Consider the following 15,646-nt stretch of genomic DNA (forward strand, 5'->3'; position numbering starts at 1 on the left):
TTTGATCTCATGACACTTTGACTCTTTCAAGTTAGAAGTGGTGATGTGACTCTTTTCTTGCGCCAGACAAAGCATTTTCCTTGATGGCCAAAAAGCTAAATTTTAGTCTCATCTGACCAGAGTACCTTCTTACATATGTTTGGGGAGTGTTTGGTGTTAGCGTAGTCAGCTCAGCTATCCCAGTGTAGTCAGCTCAGCTATCCCCATTGAGACCGTGTCTGTGCCTCGACCTAGGTTGGGCAAAACTAAACATGGCGGTGTTCGCCTTAGCAATCTCACTAGGATAAAGACCTCCTCCATTCCTGCCATTATTGAAAGAGATTGTGATACATCACATCTCAAAATAGGGCTACTTAATGTTAGATCCCTCACTTCAAAGGCAGTTATAGTCAATGAACTAATCACTGATCATAATCTTGATGTGATTGGCCTGACTGAAACATGGCTTAAGCCTGATGAATTTACTGTGTTAAATGAGGCCTCACCTCCTGGTTACACTAGTGACCATATCCCCCGTGCATCCCGCAAAGGCGGAGGTGTTGCTAACATTTACGATAGCAAATGTCAATTTACAACAAAAAAAAGAAGTTTTCGTCTTTTGAGCTTCTAGTCATGAAATCTATGCAGCCTACTCAATCACTTTTTATAACTACTGTTTACAGGCCTCCTGGGCCATATACAGCGTTCCTCACTGAGTTCCCTGAATTCCTATCGGACCTTGTAGTCATAGCAGATAATATTTTAATATTCACATGGAAAAGTCCACAGACCCACTCCAAAAGGCTTTCGGAGCCATCATTGACTCAGTGGGTTTTGTCCAACATGTCTCTGGACCTACTCACTGCCTAAGTCATACTCTGGACCTAGTTTTGTCCCATGGAATAAATGTTGTAGATCTTAATGTTTTTCCTCATAATCCTGGACTATCGGACCACCATTTTATTACGTTTGCAATCACAACAAATAATCTGCTCAGACCCCAACCAAGGAGCATCAAAAGTCGTGCTATAAATTCGGTCTGGTTTTAGTGCCCATCATAGCACTGAGACTGCACTTGTGAAGGTGGTAAATGAGCTTTCAAAGCTTTTAATGGCGTCAGACCGAGGCTCTGCATCTGTCCTCGTGCTACTAGACCTTAGTGCTGCCTTTGATACCATCGATCACCACATTCTTTTGGAGAGATTGGAAACCCAAATTGGTCTACACGGACAAGTTCTGGCCTGGTTTAGATGTTACAGTGGGGCAAAAAAGTATTTAGTCAGCCACCAATTGTGCAAGTTCTCCCACTTAAAAAGATAAGAGAGGCCTGTAATTTTCATCATAGGTACACTTCAACTATGACAGACACAATGAGGAAAAAAAATCCAGAAAATCACATTGTAGGATTTTTAATGAATTTATTTGCAAATTATGGTGGAAAATAAGTATTTGGTCACCTACAAACAAGCAAGATTTCTGGCTCTCACAGACCTGTAACTTCTTCTTTAAGAGGCTCCTCTGTCCTCCACTCGTTACCTGTATTAATGGCACCTGTTTGAACTTGTTATCAGTATAAAAGACACCTGTCCACAACCTCAAACAGTCACACTCCGAACTCCACTATGGCCAAGACCAAAGAGCTGTCAAAGGACACCAGAAACAAAATTGTAGACCTGCACCAGGCTGGGAAGACTGAATCTGCAATAGGTAAGCAGCTTGGTTTGAAGAAATCAACTGTGGGAGCAATTATTAGGAAATGGAAGACATACAAGACCACTGATAATCTCCCTCGATCTGGGGCTCCACGCAAGATCTCACCCCGTGGGGTCAAAATGATCACAAGAACGGTGAGCAAAAATCCCAGAACCACACGGGGGGACCTAGTGATTGACCTGCAGAGAGCTGGGACCAAAGTAACAAAGCCTACCATCAGTAACACACTACGCCGCCAGGGACTCAAATCCTGCAGTGCCAGACGTGTCCCCATGCTTAAGCCAGTACATGTCCAGGCCCGTCTGAAGTTTGCTAGAGAGCATTTGGATGATCCAGAAAAAGATTGGGAGAATGTCATATGGTCAGATGAAACAAATATAACTTTATGGTAAAAACTCAACTCGTCGTGTTCGGAGGACAAAGAATGCTGAGTTGCATCCAAAGAACACCATACCTACTGTGAAGCATGGGGGTGGAAACATCATGTTTTGGGGCTGTTTTTCTGCAAAGGGACCAGGACGACTGATCCGTGTAAAGGAAAGAATGAATGGGGCCATGTATCGTGAGATTTTGAGTGAAAACCTCCTTCCATCAGCAAGGGCATTGAATATGAAACGTGGCTGGGTCTTTCAGCATGACAATGATCCCAAACACACCGCCTGGGCAACGAAGGAGTGGCTTCGTAAGAAGCATTTCAAGGTCCTGGAGTGGCCTAGCCAGTCTCCAGATCTCAACCCCATAGAAAATCTTTGGAGGGAGTTGAAAGTCCGTGTTTCCCAGCAACAGCCCCAAAACATCACTGCTCTAGAGGAGATCTGCATGGAGGAATGGGCCAAAGTACCAGCAACAGTGTGTGAAAACCTTGTGAAGACTTACAGAAAACGTTTGACCTCTGTAATTGCCAACAAAGGGTATATAACAAAGTATTGAGATAAACTTTTGTTATTGACCAAATACTTATTTTCCACCATAATTTGCAAATAAATTCATTAAAAATCCTACAATGTGATTTTCTGGAATTTTTTTTCTCATTTTGTCTGTCATAGTTGAATATTACAGGCTATGATGAAAATTACAGGCCTCTCTCATCTTTTTAAGTGGGAGAACTTGCACAATTGGTGGCTGACTAAATACTTTTTTGCCCCACTGTATGTACAGGTGCAGTGATCTGTGAGCTGCTCTGACAGCTGGTGCTTAAAGCTACTGACGGAGGTAAGAGTCTCCAGCTTTAGTGATTTTTGCAGTTCGTTCCAGTCATTGGCAGCAGAGAACTGGAAGGAGAGGTGGCCAAAGGAAGAATTGGCTTTGGGGGTGACCAGTGAGATATACCTGCTGGAGCGCGTGCTACGGGTGGGTGCTGCTATGGTGACCAGTGATCTGAGATAAGGCGGTGCTTTACCTAGCAGAGATTTGTTGTAGATGACCTGGAGCCAGTGGGTTTGGCGATGAGTATGAAGCGAAGGCCAGCCAACGAGAGCGTACAGGTCGCAGTGGTGGGTAGTATATGGGGCTTTGGTGAAAAAACGGATGGCCCTGTGATAGACTGTATCCAATTTGTTGAGAAGAGTGTTGGAGGCTATTTTGTAAATGACATCGCCGAAGTAGAGGATCGGTAGGATGGTCAGTTTTACGAGGGTATGTTTGGCAGCATGAGTGAAGGATGCTTTGTTGTGAAATAGGAAGCCGATTATAGATTTAATTTTGGATTGGAGATGCTTAATGTGAGTCTGGAAGGAGAGTTTACAGTCTAGCCAGACACCGAGGTATTTGTAGTTGTCCACATATTCTAAGTCAGAACCGTCCAGAGTAGTAATGCTCGACGGGTGGGCAGGTGCAGGCAGCGGTCGGTTGAAGAGCATGCATTTAGATTTACTTGTATTTAAGAGCAGTTGGAGGCCACGGAAGGAGAGTTGTATGGCATTGAAGCTCATCTAGAGGTTAGTTAACACAGTGTCCAAAGAAGGGCCAGAGGTATACAGAATGGTGTTGTCTGCGTAGAGGGGGATCAAAGAATCACCAGTAGCAAAAGTGACATCATTGATGTATACAGAGAAGAGAGTCAGCCCGAGAATTGAACCCTGTGGCACCCCCATAGAGACTGCCAGAGGTCCGGACAACAGGCCCTCCAATTTGACACACTGAACTCTATCAGAGAAGTAGTTGGTGAACCAGGCGAAGCAATCATTTGAGAAACCAAGGCTGTTGAGTCTGCCAATAAGAATGTTGTGATTGACAGAGTCGAAAGCCTTAGCCAGGTCGATGAATACGGCTGCACAGTAATGTCTTTTATCGATGGCGGTTATGATATCGTTTAGGACCTTGAGCGTGGCTGAGGTGCACCCATGACCAGCTCTGAAACCAGATTGCATAGCGGAGATGGTACGGTGGGATTCGAAATGGTCGGTAATCTGTTTGTTAACTTGGCTTTCGAAGACCTTAGAAAGGCAGATATATATAGATATACGTCTGTAGCAGTTTGGTTCTAGAGTGCCTACCCTTTTGAAGAGGGGGATGACCGCGGCAGTTTTCCAATCTATGGGAATCTCAGACGATACGAAAGAGAGGTTGAACAGGCTAGTAATAGGAGTTGCAACAATTTCAGCAGATCATTTTAGAAAGAGAGGGTCCAGATTGTCTTGCCCGGCTGATTTGTAGTGGTCCAGATTTTGCAGCTCTTTCAGAACATCAGCTATCTGGATTTGGGTGAAGGAGAAGTGGGGGAGGTTTGGGCGAGTTGCTGTGGGGAGCGCAGGGCTGTTAACCGGGGTAGAGGTAGCCAGGTGGAAAGCATGGCCAGCTGTAGAGAAATGCTTATTGAAATTCTCAGTTATTGTGAATTTATCGGTGGTGACAGTGTTTCCTAGCCTCAGTGCAGTGGGCAGCTGGGAGGAGGTGCTCTTGTTCTCCATGGACTTTAGTGTCCCAGAACTTTTTTGAGTTTGTGCTACAGGATGCAAATTTCTGCTTGAAAAAGCTAGCCTTAGCTTTCCTAACTGCCTGTGTATATTTGTTCCTAACTTCCCTGAAAAGTTGCATATCACAGGGGCTGTTCAATTGTAATGCAGAACGCCATAGTATGTTTTTGTGCTGGTCAAGGGCAGTCAGGTCTCGAGAGAAACAAGGGCTATATCTGTTCCTGGTGCAATTTTTTTTGAATGGGGCATGCTTATTTAAGATGGTGAGGAAGGCACTTTTAAAGAATAACCAGGCATCCTCTACTGACAGGATGAGGTCAATATCCTTCCAGGATACCCGTGCCAGGTCGATTAGAAAGGCCTGCTTGCTGAAGATTTTTAGGGGGCGTTTGACAATGAGGATTGGTGGTCGTTTGACCGCAGACCCATTATGAATGCAGGCAATGAGGCAGTGATCGCTGAGATCTTGGTTGAAAACAGCAGAGGTGTATTTGGAGGGCAAGTTGGTCAGGATGATATCTATGAGGGTGCCCCTGTTTATGGATTTGGAGTTGTACCTTGTGGGTTCATTGATCATTTTTGTGAGATTGAGGGCATCAAGCTTAGATTGTAGGATGGCCGGGGTGTTAAACATGTCCCAGTTTAGGTCACCTAGCAGCACGAGCTCTGAAGATAGATGGGGGGCAATCAATTCACATATGGTCTCCAGGGCACAGCTGGGGGCAGAGGGTGGTCTATAGCAAGCGGCAACAGTGAGAGACTTGTTTGTGGAAAGATGTATTTTTAAAAGTAGAGGTTCGAATTGTTTGGGTACAGACCTGGATAGTAAGACAGAACTCTGCAGGCTATCTATGGACTACAAAAGGGAAACCCAGACGTGAGCTGCCCAGTGACGCAAGCCTACCAGATGAGCAAAATGCCTTTTATGCTCGCTTTGAGGCAAGCAACACTGAAACATGCACGAGAGTACCAGCTGTTCTGGATGACTCTGTGATAACGCTCTCGGTAGCCGATGTGAGCATGACCTTTAAACAGGTCAACATTCACAAAGCTGTGGGACCAGACGGATTACCAGGACGTGTACTCAAAGCAAGCGCTGACCAACTGGCAAGTGTTTTCACTGACATTTTCAACCTCTCCCTAACTGAATCTGTAATACCTACAGGTTTCAAGCAGACCACCATAGTTCCTGTGCCCAAGGAAGCAAAGGTAACCTGCCTAAATGATTACCACCCCGTAGCACTCACGTCGGTAGCCATGAAGTGCTTTCAAAAGCTGGTCATGGCTCACATCAACAGCATTCTCCCTGATACCCTAGACCCACTCCAATTCGCATACCGCCCCAACAGATCCACAGATGGCGCAATCTCTATTGCACTCCACACTGCCTTTCCCACATGGACAAATGGAATACCTACGTGAAAATGCTGTTGATTGTCTACAGCTCAGTGTACAACACCAAAGTGCCCTCCAAGCTCGTCACTAAGCTAAGGACCCTGGGACTGAACACCTCCCTCTGCAACTGAATCCTGGACTTCCTGACGGGCCACCCCCATGTGGTGAGGGTAGGCAACAACGCATTTGTCACGCTGACCCTCAACACGGGGGCCCCTCAGGGGTGTGTGCTTAGACCACTCCTGTACTGCCTGTTCACCCACGACTGCGTGGGCGTGCACAACTATGATCACCCACGATGTTGAGACAGCCTACAGGGAGGAAGTCATATACCTGGCAATTTGGTGCCAGAACAACAACCTCTCCTTCAACGTCAGAAAGACAAAGGAGCTGATCGTAGACTACAGGAAACGGATGGCCGAGCACGCCCTCATTCACATTGATGGGGCTGTAGTGGAGTGTGTCGAGAGCTTCAAGTTCCTGTGTCCACATCACTAAGGACCAATCATGGTCCACACACACTAACACAGTGGTGAAGAAGGTACAACAACACCTCTTCCCCCTCAGGAGGCTGAAAAGATTTGGCATTGGCCCACAGGTCGTCAAAAAGTTCTACAGCTGCACCATTGAGAGCATCTTAACTGGCTGCATCACTGCTTGGTATGGCAACTGCTTTGCATCTGATCGTAAGGTGCTACAGAGAGTAGTGTGTACAGTCGTGGCCAAAAGTTTTGAGAATTACACAAATATTAATTTTCACAAAGTCTGCTGCCTCAGTTTGTATGATGGCAATTTGCATATACTCCAGAATGTTATGGAGAGTGATCAGATGAATTGCAATTAATTGCAAAGTCCCTCTTTGCCATGCAAATTAACTGAATCCCCAAAAAACATTTTCCCTGCATTTAAGCCCTGCCACAAAAGGACAAGTTGACATCATGTCAGTGATTCTCTCGTTAACACAGGTGTGAGTGTTGACGAGGACAAGGCTGGAGATCACTCTGTCATGCTGATTGAGTTTGAATAACAGACTGGAAGCTTCAAAAGGAGGGTGGTGCTTGGAATCATTATTCTTCCTCTGTCATCCATGGTTACCTGCAAGGAAACACATGCCGTCATTATTGCTTTGCACAAAAAGGGCTTCGCAGGCAAGGATATTGCTGCCAGTAAGATTGCACCTAAATCAACCATTTATCGGATCATCAAGAACTTCACGGAGAGCGGTTCAATTGTTGTGAAGAAGGCTTCAGGGCGCCCAAGAAAGTCCAGCAAGCGCCTGGACCGTCTCCTAAAGTTGATTCAGCTGCAGGATTGGGGCACCACCAGTACAGAGCTTGCTCAGTAATGGCAGCAGGCAGGTGCGAGTGCATCTGCACGCACAGTGAGGCGAAGACTTTTGGAGGATGGCCTAGTGTCAAGAAGGGCAGCAAAGAAGCCACTTCTCTCCAGGAAAAACATCAGGAACAGACTGATATTCTGCAGAAGGTACAGAGATTGGACTGCTGAGGACTGGGGTAAAGTCATTTTCTCTGATGAATCCCCTTTCCGATTGTTTGGTGCATCCGGAAAAAAGCTTGTCCTGAGAAGACAAGGTGAGCGCTACCATCAGTTCTGTGTCATGCCAACAGTAAAGCATCCTGAGACCATTCATGTGTGGGGTTGCTTCTCAGCCAAGGGAGTGGGCTCACTCACAATTTTGCCTAAGAACACAGCCATGAATAAAGAATGGTACCAACACATCCTCCGAGAGCAACTTCTCCCAACCATCCAGGAACAGTTTGGTGACGAACAATGCCTTTTCCAGCATGATGGAGCACCTTGCCATAAGGCAAAAGTGATAACTAAGTAGCTCGGGGAACAAAACATCGATATTTTGGGTCCATGGCCAGGAAACTCCCTAGACCTTAATCCCATTGAGAACTTGTGGTCAATCCTCAAGAGGCGGGTGGACAAACAAAACCCCACAAATTCTGACAAACTCCAAGCATTGATTATGCAAGAATTGGCTGCCATCAGTCAGGATGTGGCCCATAAGTTAATTGACAGCATGCCAGGGCAGATTGCAAAGGTCTTGAAAAAGAATGGTCAACACTGCAAATATTGACTCTTTGCATCAACTTCATGTAATTGTCAATAAAAGCTTTTGACACCTATGGAATGCTTTTAATTATACTTCAGTATTCCATAGTAACATCTGACAAAAATATCTAAAGACACTGAAGCAGCAAACTTTGTGGAAATTAATATTTGTGTCATTCTCAAAACTTTTGGCCACTAATGTACAGCCCAGTATATCACTGTGGCCGAGCTCCCTGCCATCCAGGGCCACGACACCAGGCGGTGTCAGAGGAATGCCCTAAAAATGGTCAGAGACTCCAGCCAACCTAGTCATAGACTGTTCTCTCTGCTACCGCACGGCAAGCAGTATAGGAGCGCCAAGTCTGGGACCAAAAGGCTCCTGAACAGCTTCTACCCTCAAGCCAAAAGACTGCTGAACAGTTTATCAAGTGGCTACCCGGACTATTGCATTGACCCGCTTTATTTATTTCTAAATTTTTTATACTTATTTTGCACTTACTCTCTTGCACTGGCTCTATGCACACTTACTAGACTCTAGCCACACACTCACACATACTACACTGACACTCCATCACAAACATACACACACACCCACCAGTGGCATGGCCTTATTTCTATTACAGCATATTGGATGACTGTCATTCATATTCCATTCAACCAGCTCAACGTAACATACAGTTGTAGTCGAAAGTTTACATACACCTTGGCCAAATACATTTAAACTCAGTATTTCACAATTTCTGACATTTAATCATAATAAAAATTCCCTGTCTTACGTCAGTTAGGATCACCACTTTATTTTAAGAATGTGAAATGTCAGAATAATAGAAGAGAGAATGATTTATTTGAGCTTGTATTTCTTTCATCACATTCCCAGTGGGTCAGAAGTTTACATACACTCAATTAGTGTTTGGTAGCATTGCCTTTAAATTGTTTAACTTGGGTCAAACGTTTCGGGTAGCCTTCTACAAGCTTCCCACAATACGTTGGGTGAATTTTGGCCCATTCCTCCTGACAGAGCTGGTGGAACTGAATCAGGTTTATAGGCCTCCTTGCTCGCACATGCTTTTTCAGTTCTGCCCAGAAATCTTCTATGGGATTGAGGTCAGGGCTTTGTGATGGCCACTCCAATACCTGGACTTTGTTGTCCTTAAGACATTTTGCCACAACTTTGGAAGTATGCTTGGGGTCATTGTCCATTTGGAAGACCCATTTGCGACCAAGCTTTAACTTCCTGTCTTGCGATGTTGCTTCAATATATCTACATCATTTTCCTCCCTCATGATGCCATCTATTTGTGAACTGCACCAGTCCCTCCTGCAGCAATGCACAACCACAACATGATGCTACCACCCCCGATAACGATGGTCATTATGGCCGAACAGTTCTATTTTTGTTTCATCAGACCAGAGAACATTTCTCCAAAAAGTACGATCTTTGTCCCCATGTGCAGTTGCAATCCGTAGTCTGGATTTTTTATGGCAGTTTTGGAGCAGTGGCTTCTTCCTTGCTGAGCGGCCTTTCAGGTTATGTCGATATAGGACTCGTTTTACTGTGGATATAGATACTTTTGTACCTGTTTCCTCCAGCAGCTTCACAAGGTCCTTTGCTGTTGTTCTGGGATTGATTTGCACTTTTCACACCAAAGTACGTTCATCTCTAGGAGACAGAACCCGTCTCCTTCCTGAGCGGTATGACGGCTGCATGGTCCCATGGTGTTTATACTTGTGTTCTATTGTTTGTAAAGATGAACGTGGTACCTTCAGGCATTTGGAAATTGCTCCCAATGATGAACCAGACTTGTGGAGGTGTACAATTATTTTCTGATGTCTTGGCTGATTTCTTTTGATTTTCCCATGATGTCAAGCAAAGAGGCACTGAGTTTGAAGGTAGGCCTTTAAATACATCCACAGGTTCTTCTCCAATTGACTCAAATTATGTCAATTGGCCTATCTGAAGCTTCTAAAGCCATGACATAATTTTCTGGAATTTTGCAAGCCTTTTAAATGCACAGTCAACTTAGCGTATGCAATCATCTGATCCACTGGAATTGTGATATAGTGAGTTATAAGTGAAATAATCTGTCTGTAAACAATTGATGGAAAAATTACTTGTGTCATGCACAAAGTAGATGTCCTAACCGACTTGCCAAAACTATAGTTTGTTCACAAGACATTTGTGGAGTGATTGACAAATTAGTTTTAATGTCTCCAACCTAAGTACATGTAAACTTCCGACTTCAACTGTAGATAGGTTTAGGCTACTACATGATACTCAAATTTTTCCTATACCCATCATGAGTTTGCGACAACCTAGCCTATGAATGAAAGTATACAACGCAGGTTCACAGGTCTAGAGAAAAGTTTGAGTGACAGACAGGGTGACAGACAGTGACACATTCAATATCGACTTGTACACCTTTGCCTGCATCTAGCTGATCTAGGGTGTAATCATTAGTCCAACAGTTGCAAACAAGAGTTTCTATTGGACAAATTCAGGTATGTTTATCCCTGTTTGTTTCATTTGCTTCCGTTTTAAGAAATGTTTTTTCAACAGAATTGGCAGAATGGATGCTCCCCTGATCACACACAAACACAGTTCACTTTCATAGCAGCCACATACAAACAGCACAATCACTTTGCACATTGTATAATTCCTTCTCACATCTATGCGCTCTCCTCCTCTTACCTTTTCCCTTCGCTTGTCTGTGACCAGGCGAAAACACCCTTCGATGCGAAACCTTCATATTATAACTGTTAAAACCACTACAGCCTACATTGTTGTCACCATATTAGCTAATGTCATAGTCAACATAGCTACTAGAACTAACATGTTAGTAAACCTGCAACAATCATTCAGTGAAGTGTATAGTTATCAAGCAGTTTAGCAGTTACACTGGCAGGCTCCAGTGGCAATAAATTAATAAAACCAAAAGCTTCCCTTGACTTGGAAGAGTTCCATTTTTTTTTTCTTTTTTTTTTTTTGAGTTCCAGTTTTGGATAGCCATAGCCAGCTAGCTATCGTCCTCTGGAAGTTGTCATAATTACTGTGTAAGTCTATGGAAGGGTGTGAGAACCATGAGTTTTCAAGCTTTTGTATTGAAGTCAATGTACCCAGAGAAGGACGGAAACTAACTGTTCCCCGGCTACACCATTGTGCTACCCTACAGAGTGCAAAACAGTGTGTTTTAATCAATTATTTGGTGACGTAAATGTATTTAGTATACTGTAGTTTTATCTAAAAAGGATAACTTTTGTGATGCTTCACATAAAAATACAAATAAATTTGCTGAGGAGGATGCTCCATCCCTTCCTCCTCTGAGGATCCTCCACTGACACACACACTACATATGCTCACACACACACACTACATATGCTCACACACACACACACACACACACACACACACACACACACACACACACACACACACACACACACACACACACACACACACACACACACACACACACACACACACACACACACACACACACACACACACACACACCTGCACGTTGATGCCACACACACTCATATCTAGACACTCTTTCACACACGCTGCTGCTACTCTGTTTATTGTCTATCCTGTTTCCTTAGTCACTTTCACCCCTACCTACATGTACATATTACCTCAATTACCTCAACTACCTCATACCCCTGCACATTGACTCAGTACCGGTACTCCTTGTATATAGCCTCGTTATTGTTATTTTATTGTATTACTAATTCCTTTTTTTTTTATTTAGCAAACATTTCACGGTCAAGTCTGCTTCTGATGTTTTCGGTGACAAATAAAAATGAATTTGATTTGATTTAGTCTTCCTGAGGTCCACAAAATTAGTCTGGGAATGACCCTTAATAGTGGTCATGAACAGCAGCAGATCTCTATCTTAGGCTTTCTGTTGTGGCCACCTTAAGCTTTTGCCTGTTTACCCGACTGTAAATGAAGTGTAACGAATGGGTTAATAACGTGTCAGATACCCAAGTCAGGCATAGAGCAGCATTGTTGTCCAGCAGATGTTGACCAAGACTAATTCACAGGGCATTTGGGTTTGTTTGTGTTTCTGTCCTTGTTGCCTTTTGAATTGTGTTGTTGGCACATGGCAAAGTCCATGGAGAGGAGCCAGCGAGACTAGAGCCACTGTTGTGAGGTGCTTACTGCTTACAGCTTACTGGGACCACATAGCTATTGGAGGTTAATCACATTAACAAAACATACACACACCATTTTTGAAGCTCTATTTTAATCATTGTGGTAGTAAATGTAACAAATCCTTCTACTATATACAGGAATAATGTGAAGGGAATATATCCACTAAGCTGTGGACTGTATGTGTCTCTGGAGCTTTCTGATCAGCTGTTTTGTTTATGTCAGGGTTTGAGCCAGAGCCAAACATGCTTGGGAATTTTTAAAGTGTCTGGCATGGTTTTTACAGTGTGTCCCCCTTGGAATGAGATTACATTTACAATAGTTCAGGCTGTTAATGTACCAGACGTTATGTTTACACAACTAGAAGAGCTGTTGAGGAGATGGCCCCCATGTGGATAAATGTTCCTGGGCAAAGAGAGAAAAGTGAGTTGGCTGTTAATTTTCAAAACCTTGGAAATTTTCTCACCATACACTGTGAGGCTATTGAGTTGAAGTGCTTTGAATGGATACAACTGCAGCGTGATGAACATTATTCATATCTTGGTAAGTGTGTGACTATTACTGTAGCCAAGTTTACAGCTGTGAATAGTTAACTCCAGAATATTAGGCTTGTCAATATTGACTTCCCAAAATGTCGTAGACAATGCTGAACACAAACAGATAGATACATAAAATATTTAATGACATTGTAACGGTAATGACATTGTAACGATTTCCAATACAATTCTAGATTATGTTGTGGTTTTCTCCACTTTTTACGTGATTGTTAACACACACATGACCTTTGGAGAACAGGTCCAGCTAACCTGCCAAATAGCCCCTCTGCAGTGCTACCCTGATCTCTGTGTGTGTACATTTTGATAATTCCTCTGTGTCATTCTGAGCTGTGATTGGCTAGATTTGGGCGGCAGCACCCCTGTTCTGTGGCCTTGGCAGCAGCTGCCTGCCCCGCGGTGGACCGATCCATTCTCCAGGAACCCTACAAACTCTGAGAACTCAGGGGCTTGGCTCAGCTCACCAGCCAGGCTAACTTGGTTGTGTTGAAACCATGCCTCTGATAATGAGACTATTATTCCAGGATGTACCTCCACGGTGTGTGGGGAGTCAAGTGCAAGTATTGGTTCAGGAACGTTTTTCTCGGGAGTGGGGGGGTCGTGGTGAGGAGGGGGATTATTTAAGATACTCTTTGAAGAGGTAGGGTTTCAGGTGCTTACAGAAGATGGGCAGGGACTCTGCTGTCCTAGCTTTAGGGGGAAGCTGGTTCCACCATTTGGGTGCCAGGACAAAGAAGAGCTTGGACTGGGCCGAGCAGGAGCTGCCCTCCCATAGGGGTGGGAAGGTCAAGAGACCAGAGGTGGCAGAACAGAGTGCTCGGGTTGGGGGGTAGGGTTTGAGCATAGCCTGAAAGCAAGCACCATGGTCTTGTGGTGGATGTGAGTTTTGACTGGCTTGTGAAGAGGAGAGGGCCTATAACCGAGCCCAAGGGGACACCAGTAGTGAGAGTACTTGGTGCAGACACAGATCCTCTCCACATCACTTGGTAGGAGCGGTCTGCCAGGTAGGATGCAATCCAAGAGTGTGCAGAGCCTGAGCCACCCAGCCCTGAGAGGGTGGAGAGGAGGATCTGATGGTTCATTGTGTCGCAGGCAGCGGATAGTTCTAGAAGGATGAGAACAGAGGCGAGAGAGTCAGCTTTTGCAGTGCTGAGAGCCTTCGTGACACAGAGAAGAGCAGTGTCGTTTGAGTGACCTGTCTTGAAGCCTGACTGGTTAGGGTCAAGAAGATGGTTCTGGGAGAGATAACGAGCGAGTTGCCTAAGCTAGCCCTTAGCAAGCCAAGCATGTCTTCTGTGTAGTCTGCTGTGTATATTCCTCCCTTCTGTGTTTACTAACCCTGCGCTCACATCACACACACCTAGAGTGGAGGAGGAAAGGAAGGTATTCAGGGTTTGGGTTTGATAAACAATTCAGAGAAAATAATTAACAGGTAAGACACCACTTTGATTTACCACAGGGACTCCAACTTCATACATCACCTCCCAAACCAGTCACAGTTAGAAGCCTGCCTGATATTACCATACCATATATATATTTTTTATGAATTAAAGACCTAAAGGTAGAAATTAGAAAATGCTAATTTTTCTCCAGTGGGGATTGGGGGGGAAAGGACAATTCTCTTTATTTGCATATGGCTCATATTTGCACTCTTGTATACAGTGTAATGCAGTACACACATAGTGGCTGTCTAATACCGTTTCCATACTAGAGAGCCAAGCGAAATTGTATTGTTCTGGCCTGGTTACGCATGCACCATAGTTGCTGGAACTGGACAATATTAAGAGAAAACATCAGAGCCAGCTCAGTACAGTTCAGCTTGGCCTGATTAGAGTGGTTGTTTGCCATTTCCAAGGCAATCAGTGGCTCAGACCAGACCACTGAGACATCTGGTCGATAAACGATGCGCCTGCCACTGCTGCTTCCTGACTGATGTTGATGCTTGCAGCATTGGCTTCATACTGAGGTGTAGATGGGTTTACAGTCTTCTCCTTAGTGGGGGAAAGCTGCCAGGAAAGCTTGGCTGGGCATGAAAATTCTACTTCTGCCTGTGTGCTGCTCAGCTGGCTGTGCTAACAGATAAGAGAGGGAGGGAGTGAGTGAGTGAGAGAGAGAGAAAGCGATAGAAAGAGGAGGGAACCGGCTGGTTTCTGGGCCCACTCCATGTTTTTACTTGCTCCTTCTCTCTCATTCTCACTCAGTTAGATTCAAATTCAATTCAAACTACTTTATTGGCATGATATTCTCTCCTCCCCTCGCTCTCTTTGCTCTTAGCTCACTCTCTACCCCTCTCTCTCCTTATCTCTCCCCTCTTTCTCCCCCCTTTCTGCTCTTAGCTCTCTCTCCCCCTCTCTCTCCCTCTCTCTCCCCATCTCGTTCTCACTCTTGCTCCCCCTCTCTCTCCACCTCTCGCTCCCCCTCTCTCTCCACCTCTCGCTCCCCCCTCTCTCCACCTCTCGCTTCCCCTCTCTCTCCACCTCTCGCTCTCGTTTCCCCTCTCTCTCCACCTCTCGCTCCCCCTCTCTCTCCACCTCTCGCTTCCCCTCTCTCTCCACCTCTCGCTCTCGTTTCCCCTCTCTCCACCTCTCGCTTCCCCTCTCTCTCCACCTCTCACTTCCCCTCTCTCTGCACCTCACGCTCACCCTCTCGCTCACCCTCTCTATCTCTGCTCTTAGCTCCCTCTCACCCCATCTCTCTCCCCTCTCTCTCTGCTCTTAGCACCCTTTCTCTCCCTCCTTTTTCTCTCTCTGCTCTTGGCTACCTCTCTCCCACTCTCTCTCTCTCTCTCTCCTTCTTGTGTTCTTGTTTCCTCTATCTCTTCTCTCTGCAGCTGGTTTGTGAAGCCTGAGAGTTGACCTG

The sequence above is a fragment of the Salvelinus namaycush genome, chromosome 5 (genome assembly GCF_016432855.1).
Source record: "Salvelinus namaycush isolate Seneca chromosome 5, SaNama_1.0, whole genome shotgun sequence".
NCBI lineage: Eukaryota > Metazoa > Chordata > Actinopteri > Salmoniformes > Salmonidae > Salvelinus > Salvelinus namaycush.